The following is a 13995-nucleotide window of genomic DNA, read 5'->3' as shown; positions in this document are numbered from 1 at the left end:
TGAGTTGGGTCTGGATATGGGGCGTCCTCCTGCTCTACATCTGTGTGTCCTCTGTCTCTGCATGTTCTCTACCTCCTACCCCTGCTTCCTCCAGGCGAGGAATTGCTTTCCTTGTGTGTTCCCAAGTGCGGCGAGCCCCAACTCGGCTCGTCTGTAGTGAACCAGTGTTTGTGAGAGACAAAGCAAATGCCATCCTATATTACGTCTGGGCTAAAGAGAGACAAGCAGCATCTCCATGTCTGTATTTCTCTATATTAACTCAAATCACAGTGCTCTCAGCCTCTTCAAGTCCCATTTCAGATGAGGACTGGACCACTTAAAAACTGTCTGCATCAAGCTTATTTGCTGGTGACTTGGCCTGTCCACTGGGACCTGGCCTGCTCCTTCCTGGCAGCAGCTGGAGCTGAGGGCTTTGGCAGGGAGCGCTCAGCACATCCCTTGCGTGAGCTCCTACATTTCAATCTACCTGCACTGTTGGGAACCTCCTTCCCCTTTCTTTTTAGCAACCCTAAGCATGCCTTATGAGAGACTGAAAAAACCTACTTGACATTTCATAATCTCTCCTAGTCCCTCAGACCCCTCTGTTGGCAGTTCCTCCCTTACCTGTTTCCTCAACCATCGTTTGGCGGGCTTCTCCCCTGAAAATACGATCTCCACTCTAATCTGTAACTCCTTAAAAGAAACCTGTCACCTTTCAACCCATTTCCCTCTCTCCATCCCCTCCTCTTTCACCCTAAAGCTTACTGAACTGCTTTCTGCTGTCTTGTGGTAGTTCCTCTCCAGTTTATCAATATCTCTGAACTGAAACACCTTCACCACTGACAGACCTTCACTGGAGGTCTAACTACATCTCTCTCTTCTTTTCCCCCCCCCCTTCCTGTAACAAACTGCCACCCGGAAATCTCGTTTCTCTCTCTTTTTTCCTCAGGCACTGAAGACAAAACTGCCATCCGAGCTGTGGCCCAGGCTGTAATGTGAGTGTTGTCTTCAGCCTGCCTTCGTCACGCTGTCCTCCTAGGATGTGTGTCCATCCTACTATCTCCTTTGGTGCCCTGCCATCTCTGTGCTGCTAAAGCTCTTACCCAGGTTTGTGTCACCTTGTGTTTACGGTGAGCAGCGAGAAGACTCACTCCCTTTATATCTGCTCCAAACACTGCTACTGAGGTTCATTTCTCGCCTTGTTAATTTGAGCTCTTCATCACTCTCTTCGCGTCCCTCCATGGGCTTGTTTTCCTCCCCTCTACAAGCAATGCATCTTCACTTTTAAGACCCTTCCAGGTCTGCCCAAGAGGCTGAGAGGCTGTAAGCTCCTGTTTCTGCCCTGAAATGAAAATGTTGCTGGTCTTTCTCACCCATCTGCTTCTCCTTTCCTGTCTCATCGTGGGTGGGTAAAGCTCCTTGTTCGGCAGCCGAGCAGCTCCAGGGGTGTCTTCTCCACCAGTCTTGCAGCTCACCCAGCGGCAATGCCACATCTTCCAGGACGTGGCATCTAGGGGGGACGGAGGCCACCTGGCTGTTGTCACCCCAAAGTGAAGCCTTGGTGGTGATGCACTGCTGCAATTTGAATAATGCAGTTTATCCCCAATGAAGAGTCTGGGTTATCTGTATGCACAAGCTCCTCCCATACAAATTAGTTAGACTGGAAGTATCTACATTCTTTAAATGTAATTCTATAAATCAATTTGTTTTCACAGATCACACTTTCCTTTTATTGCTCTTTGTTATTTTGAGGGCATATGGTAGCTTTCCATAAAATGTCACCTTAATTGCCTTCTGGATATACCCTGTAAATCCTGACAAATGCTTTTAAAAGAGAAAACCAAGGCATATTTTTCTTCTATCAGAGCTTGCTCAATAAACTGCCTGTACCTTTTCCATGGAGCCTTGCAAAATGGTGTTATGTCAAGAAGAATAATGCTATTTAATTTATGAACCATTAATATTTATTGCACATACGATCAGTGGCATTTTGTGCGTGGGAGCTGGGCAGCAGCTAATAAAATTGGAAAGAGGTTATATATTTACCAGAGCTGCCCAGATAATTCATATGGGATAATTATTTGATGAATTTATTTTCTCCGGTTGATGTATTTCCTGGTAGTGGCCAATGAGATTTCTTAAAATTTATTTAATTCGTAGTGAGTTGCTCAATAATTACTACGAATAATTAAACTCCTTTATTATGAGGGATTTATAAGTGTGTTGAGGAAGACTAGTTTATCCCACTTTATAATTAAGCCATCAGATTTCAGTCTTTTTTTTCTGAATTCAGATCTGCACATGTCTCACAAAGATCAGATTAGGGAGGGGTTACACTGGATATTTTATAAGCATACCCAGAGACCCAAATGTATAATGCTGCTGCCCCAAACCACGTGTCTGATGTCCCAGTCTGAGGAATTGGTGTTGCAAAACACTTGTACAAGCAGTTAAGGTTACAAGGAGTCCCTCTGTAAACTGTGGGTGGAAACAGACCTGAGAGAGGGCTCTGGTGCCACAGTATTATCTTTTGAAAACGAAAGGATTAATTTCAGGGCGTAAGTTAGGTCTATCTACGTGTCTTTGTAGAATAGGTTGTCTGAAAGTAACCTGTAGCAAATTAAAAAAAAAAAAAAAAAAAAAAATCAAGCTGTGCTGGTTTCTACTGATGTGTCTCTGTTCTTCTCAGTACCTGAAGGGGAAGAATATTATTTTCTTCAGTCAGGTTCTGGTTGGAACATAGGTTTTATTTATGTAAGTATTATGTGTGGTTTACTTAGAATTAGCTGCTTCAGCATAATAAGAAAGCTCCAGCCAATAGATTAATCTGGGGGGATGTTCATGGAAATACATGAATGTGGGCGATAGTTGTGAACACAGAAGGGGTGGGAACTCTCGCCAGTTTTTCACGAATGCATTTTTTAATATTGTGATACTAACCTCTGTAACAGAGCGGAGTCTTTGACTACATTGCTAAGTCACTTGCCAGAGGAATATTATGCCTAACATATCCATTCACATCGGAAACCTGGAAAGCAGCAGTGAGCTAGTAGCAACTGCAGTGCTGTGGCGGTGCCATTCTGGCCTATATTGCTGTAAGAACACAGAGGTAATGGAAGCTTTCAGTATGTGCCTGGGTTATACAAAGGGATTAATTGCATTTGGATCGGGGGCGTTATTTTGATGAATTATTCCCAGTAAGATATTCACAGAACAAGAGGGACTTCAAGAAGATCGATGAAGTGAGACGGGGTGTTTTTCTTATGAGCTGCTTTAATATTTAGCTTCGCCTTCTAAATTCATTCAGTGGTGTCTCAGAGGGTGTAAATCACTGCTCAGGCCGTGGACCAGGAGGGGAGGGAGCACGAAATCCAGCTGGGGAGAGCGCAGGCTAAGGGAAGGGCTACTCCCATACAGTCCTCTGGCTCCTGGGTGTCACGTCAGGCTAAGGTCCGCACACACGGGAAATGAGGTGCAAAAGTCTAGCTTTGTGTAAGAGACACTAGTAAGCACTTCTTTTTGTATCGTGGGGATGGAAGAGGTTTGATGGTTAAGTCTGAACAGGGAAAGCAGTGTAATGTAATTATTGGCAACTTCCTTGCTAAGGATCAGCTAATCAAAAATCAGCTAATGAGCTGATTTTCCTGATGTGGATGAGTTGAGGAAGAAACACCATTTTATTTGTTTCCCTAAAGGTGCGTAAAAAGCCTGGGCTGTGCTTTTAAGTTGGGGAAAAAGATGAACATGCAAGTCAAGAAACCCCACAGTACAAAGGATTTTGTTATTCCTGCAACATTTGTCACCAGATGCTAGCCTTCCAATAAATCTTGCTTTGAGAAATAGTTTTTAAGTCTTGCTTAGATCTGACAGCTGTAAAAGTCCCCTGTGAACTATGAAAAGGCAATCTCAATCCAGCTGCTGGTGTTTAGGGCTACACAAAATGAAAAGTGCTGGTAAATGACAGAATCTTTCTTCTAATAGATTTGACAAGCATGGGGGCTGAACCTGGGAATGTCGGGAGCTTTTTTATTGACTTCCCAAAAGCAATGGCTTCTTTAACTTGCACAGCTGAAACAAACAGTAAAAACATGCAATGATGCAAGTAGCTGAGTAATGCTGTGCATTTCTAGTGAGGAGTAAATATCTTTTTGTTAACTAAACACTACATGCAAGAGAAATGAGATGTAGAGAAGACTCAAACTTCAGCGTAAATCCACTTGCTGGGTATTCAATGCCATCGCAGAATTGCCAGATGATGCGGGTTAGGGTGCCTAGCTGAGCTTCCTTAGTTTCTTCGCCTAAAATAGGTGATGCGTAAGATCCTTCAGAGTGCTAGATGAGGGATTATTACGTTGGAGTATTTTTAGGAACTTGGTAATTACCACCATATTGGTATAAAGAACTCTCCATTTGCTTACTAAAAAAAGTCTCTTATTGACAAAGCGTTACTAGAAGACAGGTGCTTGTCACTCAGCACTAGTAGTTTTGATGTAGTATAGGTATTTTTTCTTACTTTTCCCAAATGAGTAGCTCTTTTAATTAGTGTTTTAGCAGCATGCTATCCAGGTAATATACGTGACTATTATGGTCACCCAGAGCTCAGCTTCTTGGACAGATGATCCTCACCGGGTCTGTGGATGTGAGATGCGCTGAAACTAGAGCGAGCAGAGAGCACCAGCCCTGTCCCCGGGCATGTGGGAGCCCCAGGCTGGGGATGGGGAGCGGGGCGGGGGGGTGTGAGCCCCGTGGCTCACTGCCACGCAGGCGCTTCAGAAACAGCGGTGTGATGGCAAAGCTGCCAGTGGAGGGAAATAAACCTTCTGCAGGCAAACATTAATCTTTCAAGGGCATGCACTGCATCAGAAGCCAAGCAGAGAAATCCCCCTTCCTCTAGCGGAATAAATCCACTTTGAGGAAGTAAAGTCTGCACTTAAACCTTCATAGCACAATCCATGGCATTTATGGAAAAAGCCAGTTGCTCCCATACATGCCTTTCCAGCAAAAATTGGGGCACTAAAAAGATTAAATCTTATCATTTTGCCTGTCTCTAAATACATTAAATGGCTGTGATACATTGCTGTTAGGTCACCCTACTGAAAACAAAACAACAAACACGAACTGCAGTGTTCCTCTTTTGCAGATACCCACGACTGGTTATAGGACAAAATGATCTGAGTCACTGATCTCTAATGGGCCAATTTAACTCCTGCCAAAGCCCAAACTGCCTCTCGCGTTCCCCAGCTGAAGGTCCCAGCAATATGCAATTGTCAGAGTGAGTCTTTGCCCTTGACGCAGTGCAATCTTTTTCTGTTTTGAAAGCATCACTATAAAATGCTGGCTACTCCCGTCTAACTCTTGGTGATTCTCCCCTCCTCCTTTCTTTTAATTCCCTCTGCCTTTTTAACAGTTCTCCTTTATTCTTTCTCCATCCTATTTTAGGATTTTGCAGCAGCAGAGAAGAGAAGATTTTGCTGTAGCGATTGTGAGGAGTCTTTTCTATACAGGTATCGCTGGATGTAATGGCACTATGTAAGTTGCACTTTATTTTCTAGAGGATCTACATGCTTTCTAGGCTCTCTCCTCAACAGGTCATTTGGGACCCTGCAGCAGTGAGCCAGTGGAAATGGATGGTAAGGAAAATTCAGCAGAGGAGGAAACTTTTGGGGTAAGATGCTGCGGCTCGCTGTGCCCTGGGAAGACAAGTCGTTCCCAGCTAAGGTGAGGTAGGTGGTGGCATAAACATAGGTACCGGTGGCATCCCAGGAGAGCCTGCCGCCTAGCCCTGCTGCTCCCTGCCTCTTCCTACCAAATCCAGGTCTTGCATTTCCCCGCGCCAGGGAGCAGAAAAGAGTTGCCACTGCTGAGCATGGAAGTAGGAGTGTGAGTGGGCATATGGAAAAGCATCTGGGTTTTGGTCCCATCTGCTGTCTTGTTTCTCTCAGGGTGCATGGCGGAGGGTAGGTCCCAGCCCATGGCACCTGGGCGTGTGCATGCGCAGAGGGATGGAGGGCACGGGATGCTTGTTCTTCCTCTTGGGGGAAAAAGGCACTAAATAAAAAAAGTGCAAAGGATTATTATTTATTATTTCTATATCATAGGCACGTGTGCCCACACAAGCTTGCAAAGTCAAGCACTCAGAATACTTGTGCAACCTTAGTACAGCCCTCTGTGTACACCCATTTATGAAACAGCTTTTAATTACATGACTGCGTCCTGGAGGGAAGCATAAGAGTGGGAGGAATGGAGAATGGAAGAGAGTTGCAAACTACTACTTAGGGAAAACAATGGGAAAAAAAAGTGAGGAATGAGGGTGCAGTCAAAAGAACCAAGCAAGGGGCTGTGGCCTGGGCCTCTGGGCTGTGTATAGCTGGAGATGGGCAGAGATTGAATGAAAGATGCTTTCATGATGAAGGCTTATCCAACTGGTGCACTGGAGACTTTGCTTTGCTCAGTGCCTTTGTCAGTGTGTTGTCATGGAGCAGGTCATGGGAACGAAGCACATTTCTCATGATTGCTTTTGTGATTTGCTTTTCCCTGGTGCATCATTAAAGCCTCTGGGGACTGATTTGCTGAAGTGCTGACTTGCAGCTGCAGATCTGGTCAGTGGTAGATGTGCTTTGAGTGCACAACCATGATGTTGCATTAAGTGTTTTAGAAAGTCAGATTTGAGGTGTCTCATTTGGGCACACAATATTCAAGTGCAATATATTGGCATTATTTTCTGTTTGTCTCAGGTCTCAGCCCAAAAGTGTGTGTAGGGGAGCAAGTAACAGCCCCTGCCCCCCAAAAAAGGCATTTATTTCACAACACCTCTAATGTTTATGAAGTGCCAATATCATCATGCTAGGTGCCATTAAAAAAAACAACTAAAGAAACTAATAATTCTGTCTTCAGAGCAAGCTTCCAACAGTGTGCAGTAAATATGTCTTGGTGGGCAAAGAGGTATGAGGCTAAAGTGAGAATACAAATAAAAGCTGTGCTGAGCTGGACTTTGCAAAGATATTTAGATATTTTTTAAAAAGTGTAAAGTTATTCGGGTTTAATCATGCAAAAAGAAAAAAAAGGGGGGGGGGACCTGCTCTGGAGAAAGAGGGCTGAACAGAATCAATACGTAGTCCTGGACTCAATGTGTCTTTCACCTCAATTTTTCAATTAAGAGGATTATTTTCAAGGTGGGGAAAAAGGCCAGGTGAGTTGTGGAAACGAACGGATAGAAATGGGAGCACCAGACCTGATGCAGAAGTGGTGCTTGGGAAAGAAGATTTGGCAACTCTTAACCACTGAGCTCTGTGGGTCAGTTGTGTAATTAACTTGCTGGTCTTGGAGCAAGTGCTTGTTGCAAAGTGTTTGAGGCTGATCAGGTGCCATATGGCTGCAAAATTGGTGGTTTTTGGAAAGGGTGGACGGGAGAGAAGCATGTGGCCAACCAGTGGGAGAAGCCCATGCGTAGGGGCACTCTGGGAGAAACGGCAAATTGTCCAGTCAGCACTTGGTGTGCTGGGAGCTGTGCTGAGACCTCAGCGCTGCTTGCAGTAGCCAGCCCCTGTCGCTGTGCTCTCAGCATAGATTCAAGAAGGCAAAGTGGGTTCCCGAGGGAGGGCTGGGTTTGCTCCTGGCTGTTGTCTACACCAGTGTCTGATCCTTGCTGCATCCTGCTAGGCATGTGCCCTCAGTATTGACTGTTGGCAGCACTTTCTGAGGGTCCATACCTTGTACTTTTAAAATGAGGAGAATGCCCTTTTATCATTAAAAAGTGGGTCAGTCAGTTTTGTTGCATACGTGCTTGTTTTGTATCGCAGGAGGATTAACCGGAGCATCTTTCTAACTTCTTCATGCTGTGCACTCATTCGCGTCCTTCCAGCACATCCCTTCTGATTCACGTTCTCGCTAGAATAAACAGTCTCAGTTGTTCCTGTTTTCTGGCAATTTCACTGGGTGAACCATGGTCCTTTGTGAAACTCCTGGGATTGTTCATATAAATAGTGTTGTGGGTTTTTTTTAATTCAGATCGCTTTCTGGCACATTAGTCACATTTATCCTTCTGTAGAATAGACTTTATTAACAGGTCAGGCTTCACAAACTTTTCACTTTAAATCTTTAAGTGGAAAAAAGGAGGAGAAAAGGGCTGGTCTTGAGACACTCTAGAGCAGTTAGACTAACTTCAGCCCCTGGAAAGTTTCTAGGACAAATTATTAAGCAGTCAGTATATCAGCTGCTGAAGATGATGGAGTGATTTAAAAAAAACCCACTATTTTTCAGGAACAAATGTCAGAGTAATCTGATTTCTTTCTTGGGCAGGATAACAGGCTGAGTACACGAGAGAGGGGATATGTAATCTGACTCTGTTAAGCTTTTGACTTTATTCTCACAATATCTTTATATACAATACAGAAATATTTCCATCACAAAAACACTGCATACAGTGGATTGAAAACCCCTGAAAAGGAGTGGCAGTTCACTGCCAGACTGAGAGGGCATTTGAAGTGGGGCCAAACCAGGCTGCTTCTCTATTCAGTTTCTTCATTAAAGACTTGGATAACAAAATAGATGTTACATGGGTCAAATGCACGAGGACAGCAAGCTGATATGCTGTAAGCACAATGGAAGACAAAATTGGCATTCAAAAGAGCCTTGTTGATTTAGGAGGGGGGAAAAAAGTCCTAAATCTGCACGACCAGGTTCAGCTTTGCAAAGTCCTATACCTAGGGGAGGATAAGGGACAGGCTGAAACAAAAACTGGAGAAAAACTGCCCAGGCAGCCTGAGTGGCAGAAGACGACCTTGAATTGGACAAGGTCAGCATTACGGTGTTCTTGCAAAAACACAGATTTCATTTAATAAGTTTAGTAAGGGTGTAGACAAATTGGAGAGAACTTGAGAGCAACAAGGAAAGAAGAATTTAGAAGGCATACAATGGTATACAATACAAGGAAAGTTGGCAGTAGTGGTTACGTTTCATATAAAGAAAAGGAAATGCAAGGACCTGATAACAGTATCCCAGTTATAAGAGGTTTTGTGCAGAAGGTGGCTACTAATTGTTCTCCTTTTCTCATTGAGGCAGGCCAGCAAATCATCAGTTTAATTTACAAGAACAAAATTTAGGTTGGAAGTTAGGAAAAGCTTTCTAACACGTAGTGCAAGATGGGAACAGATCTCTCAGAAGGGTTTGGGACTCTCTGGAGGTTTTAAGAGCCACGAGCTGAGATGTACCCAATCCCTGCACTAGTACAAAAGAGTGAAGTGTAGGGTGTCTTCAGTACCTCTTCGACCCTCCTTTCCTATGATTCTGTTATCCCCCACTCCCGTTGGTATAATGGTCTTTTGTTTGTTTATTTTAACCTTTAGAATACAATCTCTTAATGAACTGAGCTTCCTATTTGGATTTGTTAAATCTGCGTTAGTCTTTCTTGAAGTGTTGTTCTTGTGGTGACCTGATAGCTTTTTTTATATTCTGTCTGAAATCCTGCTCACATGAAGTCTTTACCTATGGGAAAGCTGTTTCAGCTAGCACTTTGGAAAGTATGGTCAGGCAGAGGACTTTGAACTGTTTGATCCCATCTAATACTCATCACAATTTTTAACTTATGAGCTAGGCCAAACCTCATTAAAGCTTGAGTGAGCAAGAGATGTAAAATGTAAACGCATGAGTCACTTCAGAGAGCAAACGGCAGAAAACTCCAGCAGCCTTTACTTAAAACAAAAGGAAGCGCAAGGCTGTTTGTAATAGGCTTTAGCTGTGCAGTCCAATGAGGCTTGTGTTCTGCTAGTAGCGAGTTTAAGAGGAAGGGAGTGATTGTATTGAAGTAATGTGTGAGAAAAGCAGTCAGATGCATTGCAGAACCAGAGTGGGGCACGGAGCAAAAGATTAGAGGGACAAGTCACTGGGTTTGTGCTGCTGAAGTAAAAGCCTGCTCTGCCTGATTGCGAGCTGGATGTGGCTTCAAGCTGGAGGTAATGATAGGCACTGCTGTTTGATCCTGTGTTCGTGGAAACAAAACTTCATGCACCCTCTGTAAGTAAATATGATTTCATGAGAAAGTTACCTGGCTCCATCATGATCTCCTCTTCCTAATCAAAACAACTGTCAGGATGCTGAATTTTGATAAAGTGCTTGAGTCAAAAATGAATGAGTGTTACAAAATCTCTGTTTAAAAGAAGTACAGCTTACAAGAATAGAAAATTAGCTCATATCATTATTCCTCCTCAAGCAGATGACAGATATTGCTACTTTCTTAACCAGCACGCTGCAGACAATTAAGCAACCCACTGCCCTTTTCTCGTTCTAATTCCGGTGATCTGGTATAAGCAAGGCAGAGGAAAGAGGCAGTCTTTTGATTGAGGATCTTAAAAGTTTCTTCTATTTCACTTCTATTTCCAGTCAACAAAGAACCAGAGAACTGGGATCCTTTCAGCATTGTGAAGCACTTTAATGGAGGAGCACATTGCTCAGGCAACGCAAACAGCTATTTAAATCTTGGAGGTCGACTGGAAGGCTTTTGCTTAGAGGTTCCCCCCTCCCCCCTTTTTTTCTTTCCTTGTTAATGGCAAGTATAATGGAAGAGAGAGACTTCTCATTGATCAGGGTCCAATTTCTTTTACATCGGCATTTTCACTGTTTTTGAAATCACAATTAAAAACATTTTTAATATTGAGTTGCTTCAGCTCTACCACATGGTCTTTTATGAATGCTTTCTTGCAGGCAAATCAGTTTTTAATGTGAACCAACACCCTTCCTTTTACCATGAACTATAATAGATTTGTTCTTCAGTGTGCGCTCAAATGTTGTCACTTTTTTTTAACCCTGGACATGTCCAGTTTTGTATATTGCATGGCAGAATCAAAGCTGAAATGGTGTTTTGAAAAGGTGATTTTAGACCTGCTGTTTTTGAAGGACGACAGAGCCCTCCGAAGAACGTCTGTGATCTTCTGAGTATTTCCTATAAAGCATCCCCCAAGCACAGTTTTCTGAAAGTATTTTCCTCTGTAGCAAAGGCTTAAAAAAAAAAAAAAAATAGTATGCTTTCTGTGCTGGTAACACCTGGTTGCAGAACGTGTCCTGACATCAGTAATGTGGTTGCTCTGCTCTTTCAGAAATAGTGTGGGGAATAAAAAGAAGAAAAAGCTGACCTTTTGCCAATGATAATGCATTCTTGGGTCTGTTTGTACAGCTCAATATGCAATGCTATAATGAAATTCTTTCATATGAATGACACATGTCAGATGAGGCTAAGGGATATTTGGCATCGCATATACAACAATTACATGTTTGATTGCATGGAATATAGTATTAAATGATGCCAGCAGCTGCTGGTAATGTCAAAAGATTTATTTTAAAAAAAAAACCTCATACTCCCGTGCATATTTGGGGAACTTTCTAGAACTGTCATTCTATGGTATCCTCAGTCTTTCTCTTTGGTTCCATTTTCCCTCTAACATAAATGTTTCTTCTAGCTTCAGTCCTCAGATGTATGTGTTTAAGTTGTGTAGTTAATGTAATATTAAGTCATATGGCTCATATATGGTCAGTAAAATCTCAGGCTGCTGTCTTTGACCTACAGCCACATTCAGAGCTGAGTTTTGGATTTCTCTAACAGAGCTGCCAAGGACTTGCAGCAGATACCTGGGAGGACATGAAGGTGCTATTGGTGTGGTAGTGTTCACTGTCACATTTCGTGTGTGCCAAAAGCAGCTATAAGCACCTGCATTCATGTGACCTGTCAGGAACTTCTCTGAGATGAAATGTTTTCCTTTTCAGTAAAGAAACTATAAAACTTCCTTAAAAATAATGTGAAAGGGGCCAGACTGAATTACTGCTATATCACGTAATGACAATTGGTACATGAGAAATGAACGTGGAACTAGAATAATATCAATAAATACACATACTTTGAAAAATATGGAAAGGACTTAGAGCTTCTTCATATCTGAGGGAAGGATATGTGTGTACATATACATACATATGTAAGAAGGTAAGCAAAGTATTTACATTAGAAACAATCCTCTCTAGAAAGTTGTTCATATTTGTTCAGTTTTGTGCCACTAGCATTTGCTAATTACTTGCATTCTACACAACTGCTGAAGCATTTGTTCCACTATGCTGTAAAATACCACCAATCTCCGTCAAGCAAAAAGGAAAGTGTGTTGCAGCAATTTGAAGAGGTGTATCCAGAAAAGATTCAGAAAAGGAGGAGTATCTAGACAGCAGGTATGAGGAGACAGCTCCAACAATGTATCTTTTTTCTTTATTACTGATTTTTAACCCTGTGATTGGTATCAGGGTCTAACTAGTGCTGGTTTCTTTCTTATTTTCAATATTTGGAGAATCTGGTATACCTCAGCCTTGAATGAAAGCTTTTAAAATCGCCTCTGTTATCCCGTAAGGGGTTTTGGGACCTCTGATTGCTTCTTTTTTCCAACAGTGAAGTTTCTTCCAGTCCTCACACATGGCAAGCACCCAGAGAACTTATCGTCTGTCCTTTTTGCTGTGTAGCAATCTGACAGCAGTATCAGCTTTCAAGACTTCAGTTAGATTGACGTTCATGAGCAGAAGGTATGCGTTTCACCTTCACCATGACCTCCCCAAAATCAGCATGATGTTGTGCCATATAGATAATTTTTCTATCCCATGACAGTAAAACTACACAAGGGCGTCTCTAACATTATCTGGGGTGACAAGAGAATGAAGTCCTGTCACCATTTCCATCACACTGCTGATTGCTATGCAGACACTTTATCTGTGAAAATCACCTGACCTGTTTGATAACCTTCTGCAGAGCAATGACCAAACATCAAATTAAGGGATACTTCAGGGCTTAGTTTTATGCCATCCCTCATCTCAACTTTCTAATGACTTCATTGTACTAAGTGGCAGATGATCATGCGAAGAGGCAGAGATGGCATTGCTCACTGGTAGCACATTGATTTTTAAAGGCTGAGACAGGGAGCTTAGTCTTTGTGCTCGTTCGTTCATTCATTAGCACCTCTGCTGTGATTGCCAGCAAGGCTAAATACATCCAGCTTTTTTAATGCCCAGAATGTGAGCATGAGAAGCAGGATAAAATCCTCCTTCCTTTGAGGTCAGAGGGGAAAATGTTTCATTGATGACTTGGGGGCTGCTCTTCTCCTAAAAGCAGAAATGAGGTGAGCTTGTATACTTGGAACTGTTTTCTGGACAGAAATGTCCTGATTTTGGTATCTGTGTCTCTGTTCTGCTGTACCATAGCACCTATGTAGGGCTTTGCAATTCAGTTTTTCAGGAAAGGGGAAATCAGTGATGCAAGGTACTTGCATCACACTCGGTAGGCAAGTGTGATTTGTTTTACTTAAACATATATGCCACCCCTGGAAGAGCTAGGGATGTGAGCAGTACTGTCTTCCCTACTTTCTTAATCAGAGCTCACAAACCAATTACCATTTCCCAGGAAACTACTGTGTTACAATAATTACTTAGTTACTTCTAGGCAGACATAGTAGAGAGGAGTGTGAAACTCCTGAGCTCTGCCTCAGCTCTTTTCAAAGGACTGTCATTTAAAAAGCAAAAAAACAAAACAAAAAAGCTTTATAAAGATTTTCTTCGAAGATTAAAAACACATATCTTTTAAACACAGCTTGTGAATAAGTTTTTTTTCTTTTCTTTTCTTTTGCCAGGTAACAAACCCCCTGGATACAGGTCATTCTTCTTAAATAGCTTCTCTTGATTCGCCACCAAAATAAAATTGGACAAAATATTTGGAAAAAACGTTTTTAATATTGGTTTTGTAATATTCATGAAAATACAACAAAAGGAAAAGTTTATTTAAAACAAAAATGGAAACATGTTTCTGAAAATACCATATTAATAGTCTTGATTTTTTTCTAGATTTCCTTTTTTTCCTCTTTCTGTGGTGAGCGAAATAGTTTCAGTAACTCATGTGTTCTTTTGCATGACTCATGTAATTTTCAGAGAAAAAGTGTACAATTTTTTTCTGCCCATTGCTATTTGCATGATTGAGTGTAATATCATTTTTCAATGACTTGC

General features: G+C 42.2%; 1 long non-coding RNA gene across 1 annotated transcript; it reads left to right on the top strand.

Moving 5' to 3' along the window:
• The first annotated feature begins 1749 nt into the window (after positions 1 to 1749).
• LOC135328685 (uncharacterized) lies at positions 1750 to 13800 on the top strand. The gene is made up of 3 exons (XR_010389645.1): positions 1750 to 3088; positions 5419 to 5483; positions 5568 to 13800. It is a non-coding gene; the product is annotated as an uncharacterized LOC135328685 (long non-coding RNA).
• Positions 13801 to 13995: the final 195 nt, after the last annotated feature.

Source organism: Dromaius novaehollandiae, chromosome 6 (assembly GCF_036370855.1).
Source record: "Dromaius novaehollandiae isolate bDroNov1 chromosome 6, bDroNov1.hap1, whole genome shotgun sequence".
NCBI lineage: Eukaryota > Metazoa > Chordata > Aves > Casuariiformes > Dromaiidae > Dromaius > Dromaius novaehollandiae.
The sequence above is the reverse complement of the archived record's forward strand: the minus strand, read 5'-3'. Positions and strand labels throughout refer to the sequence as shown.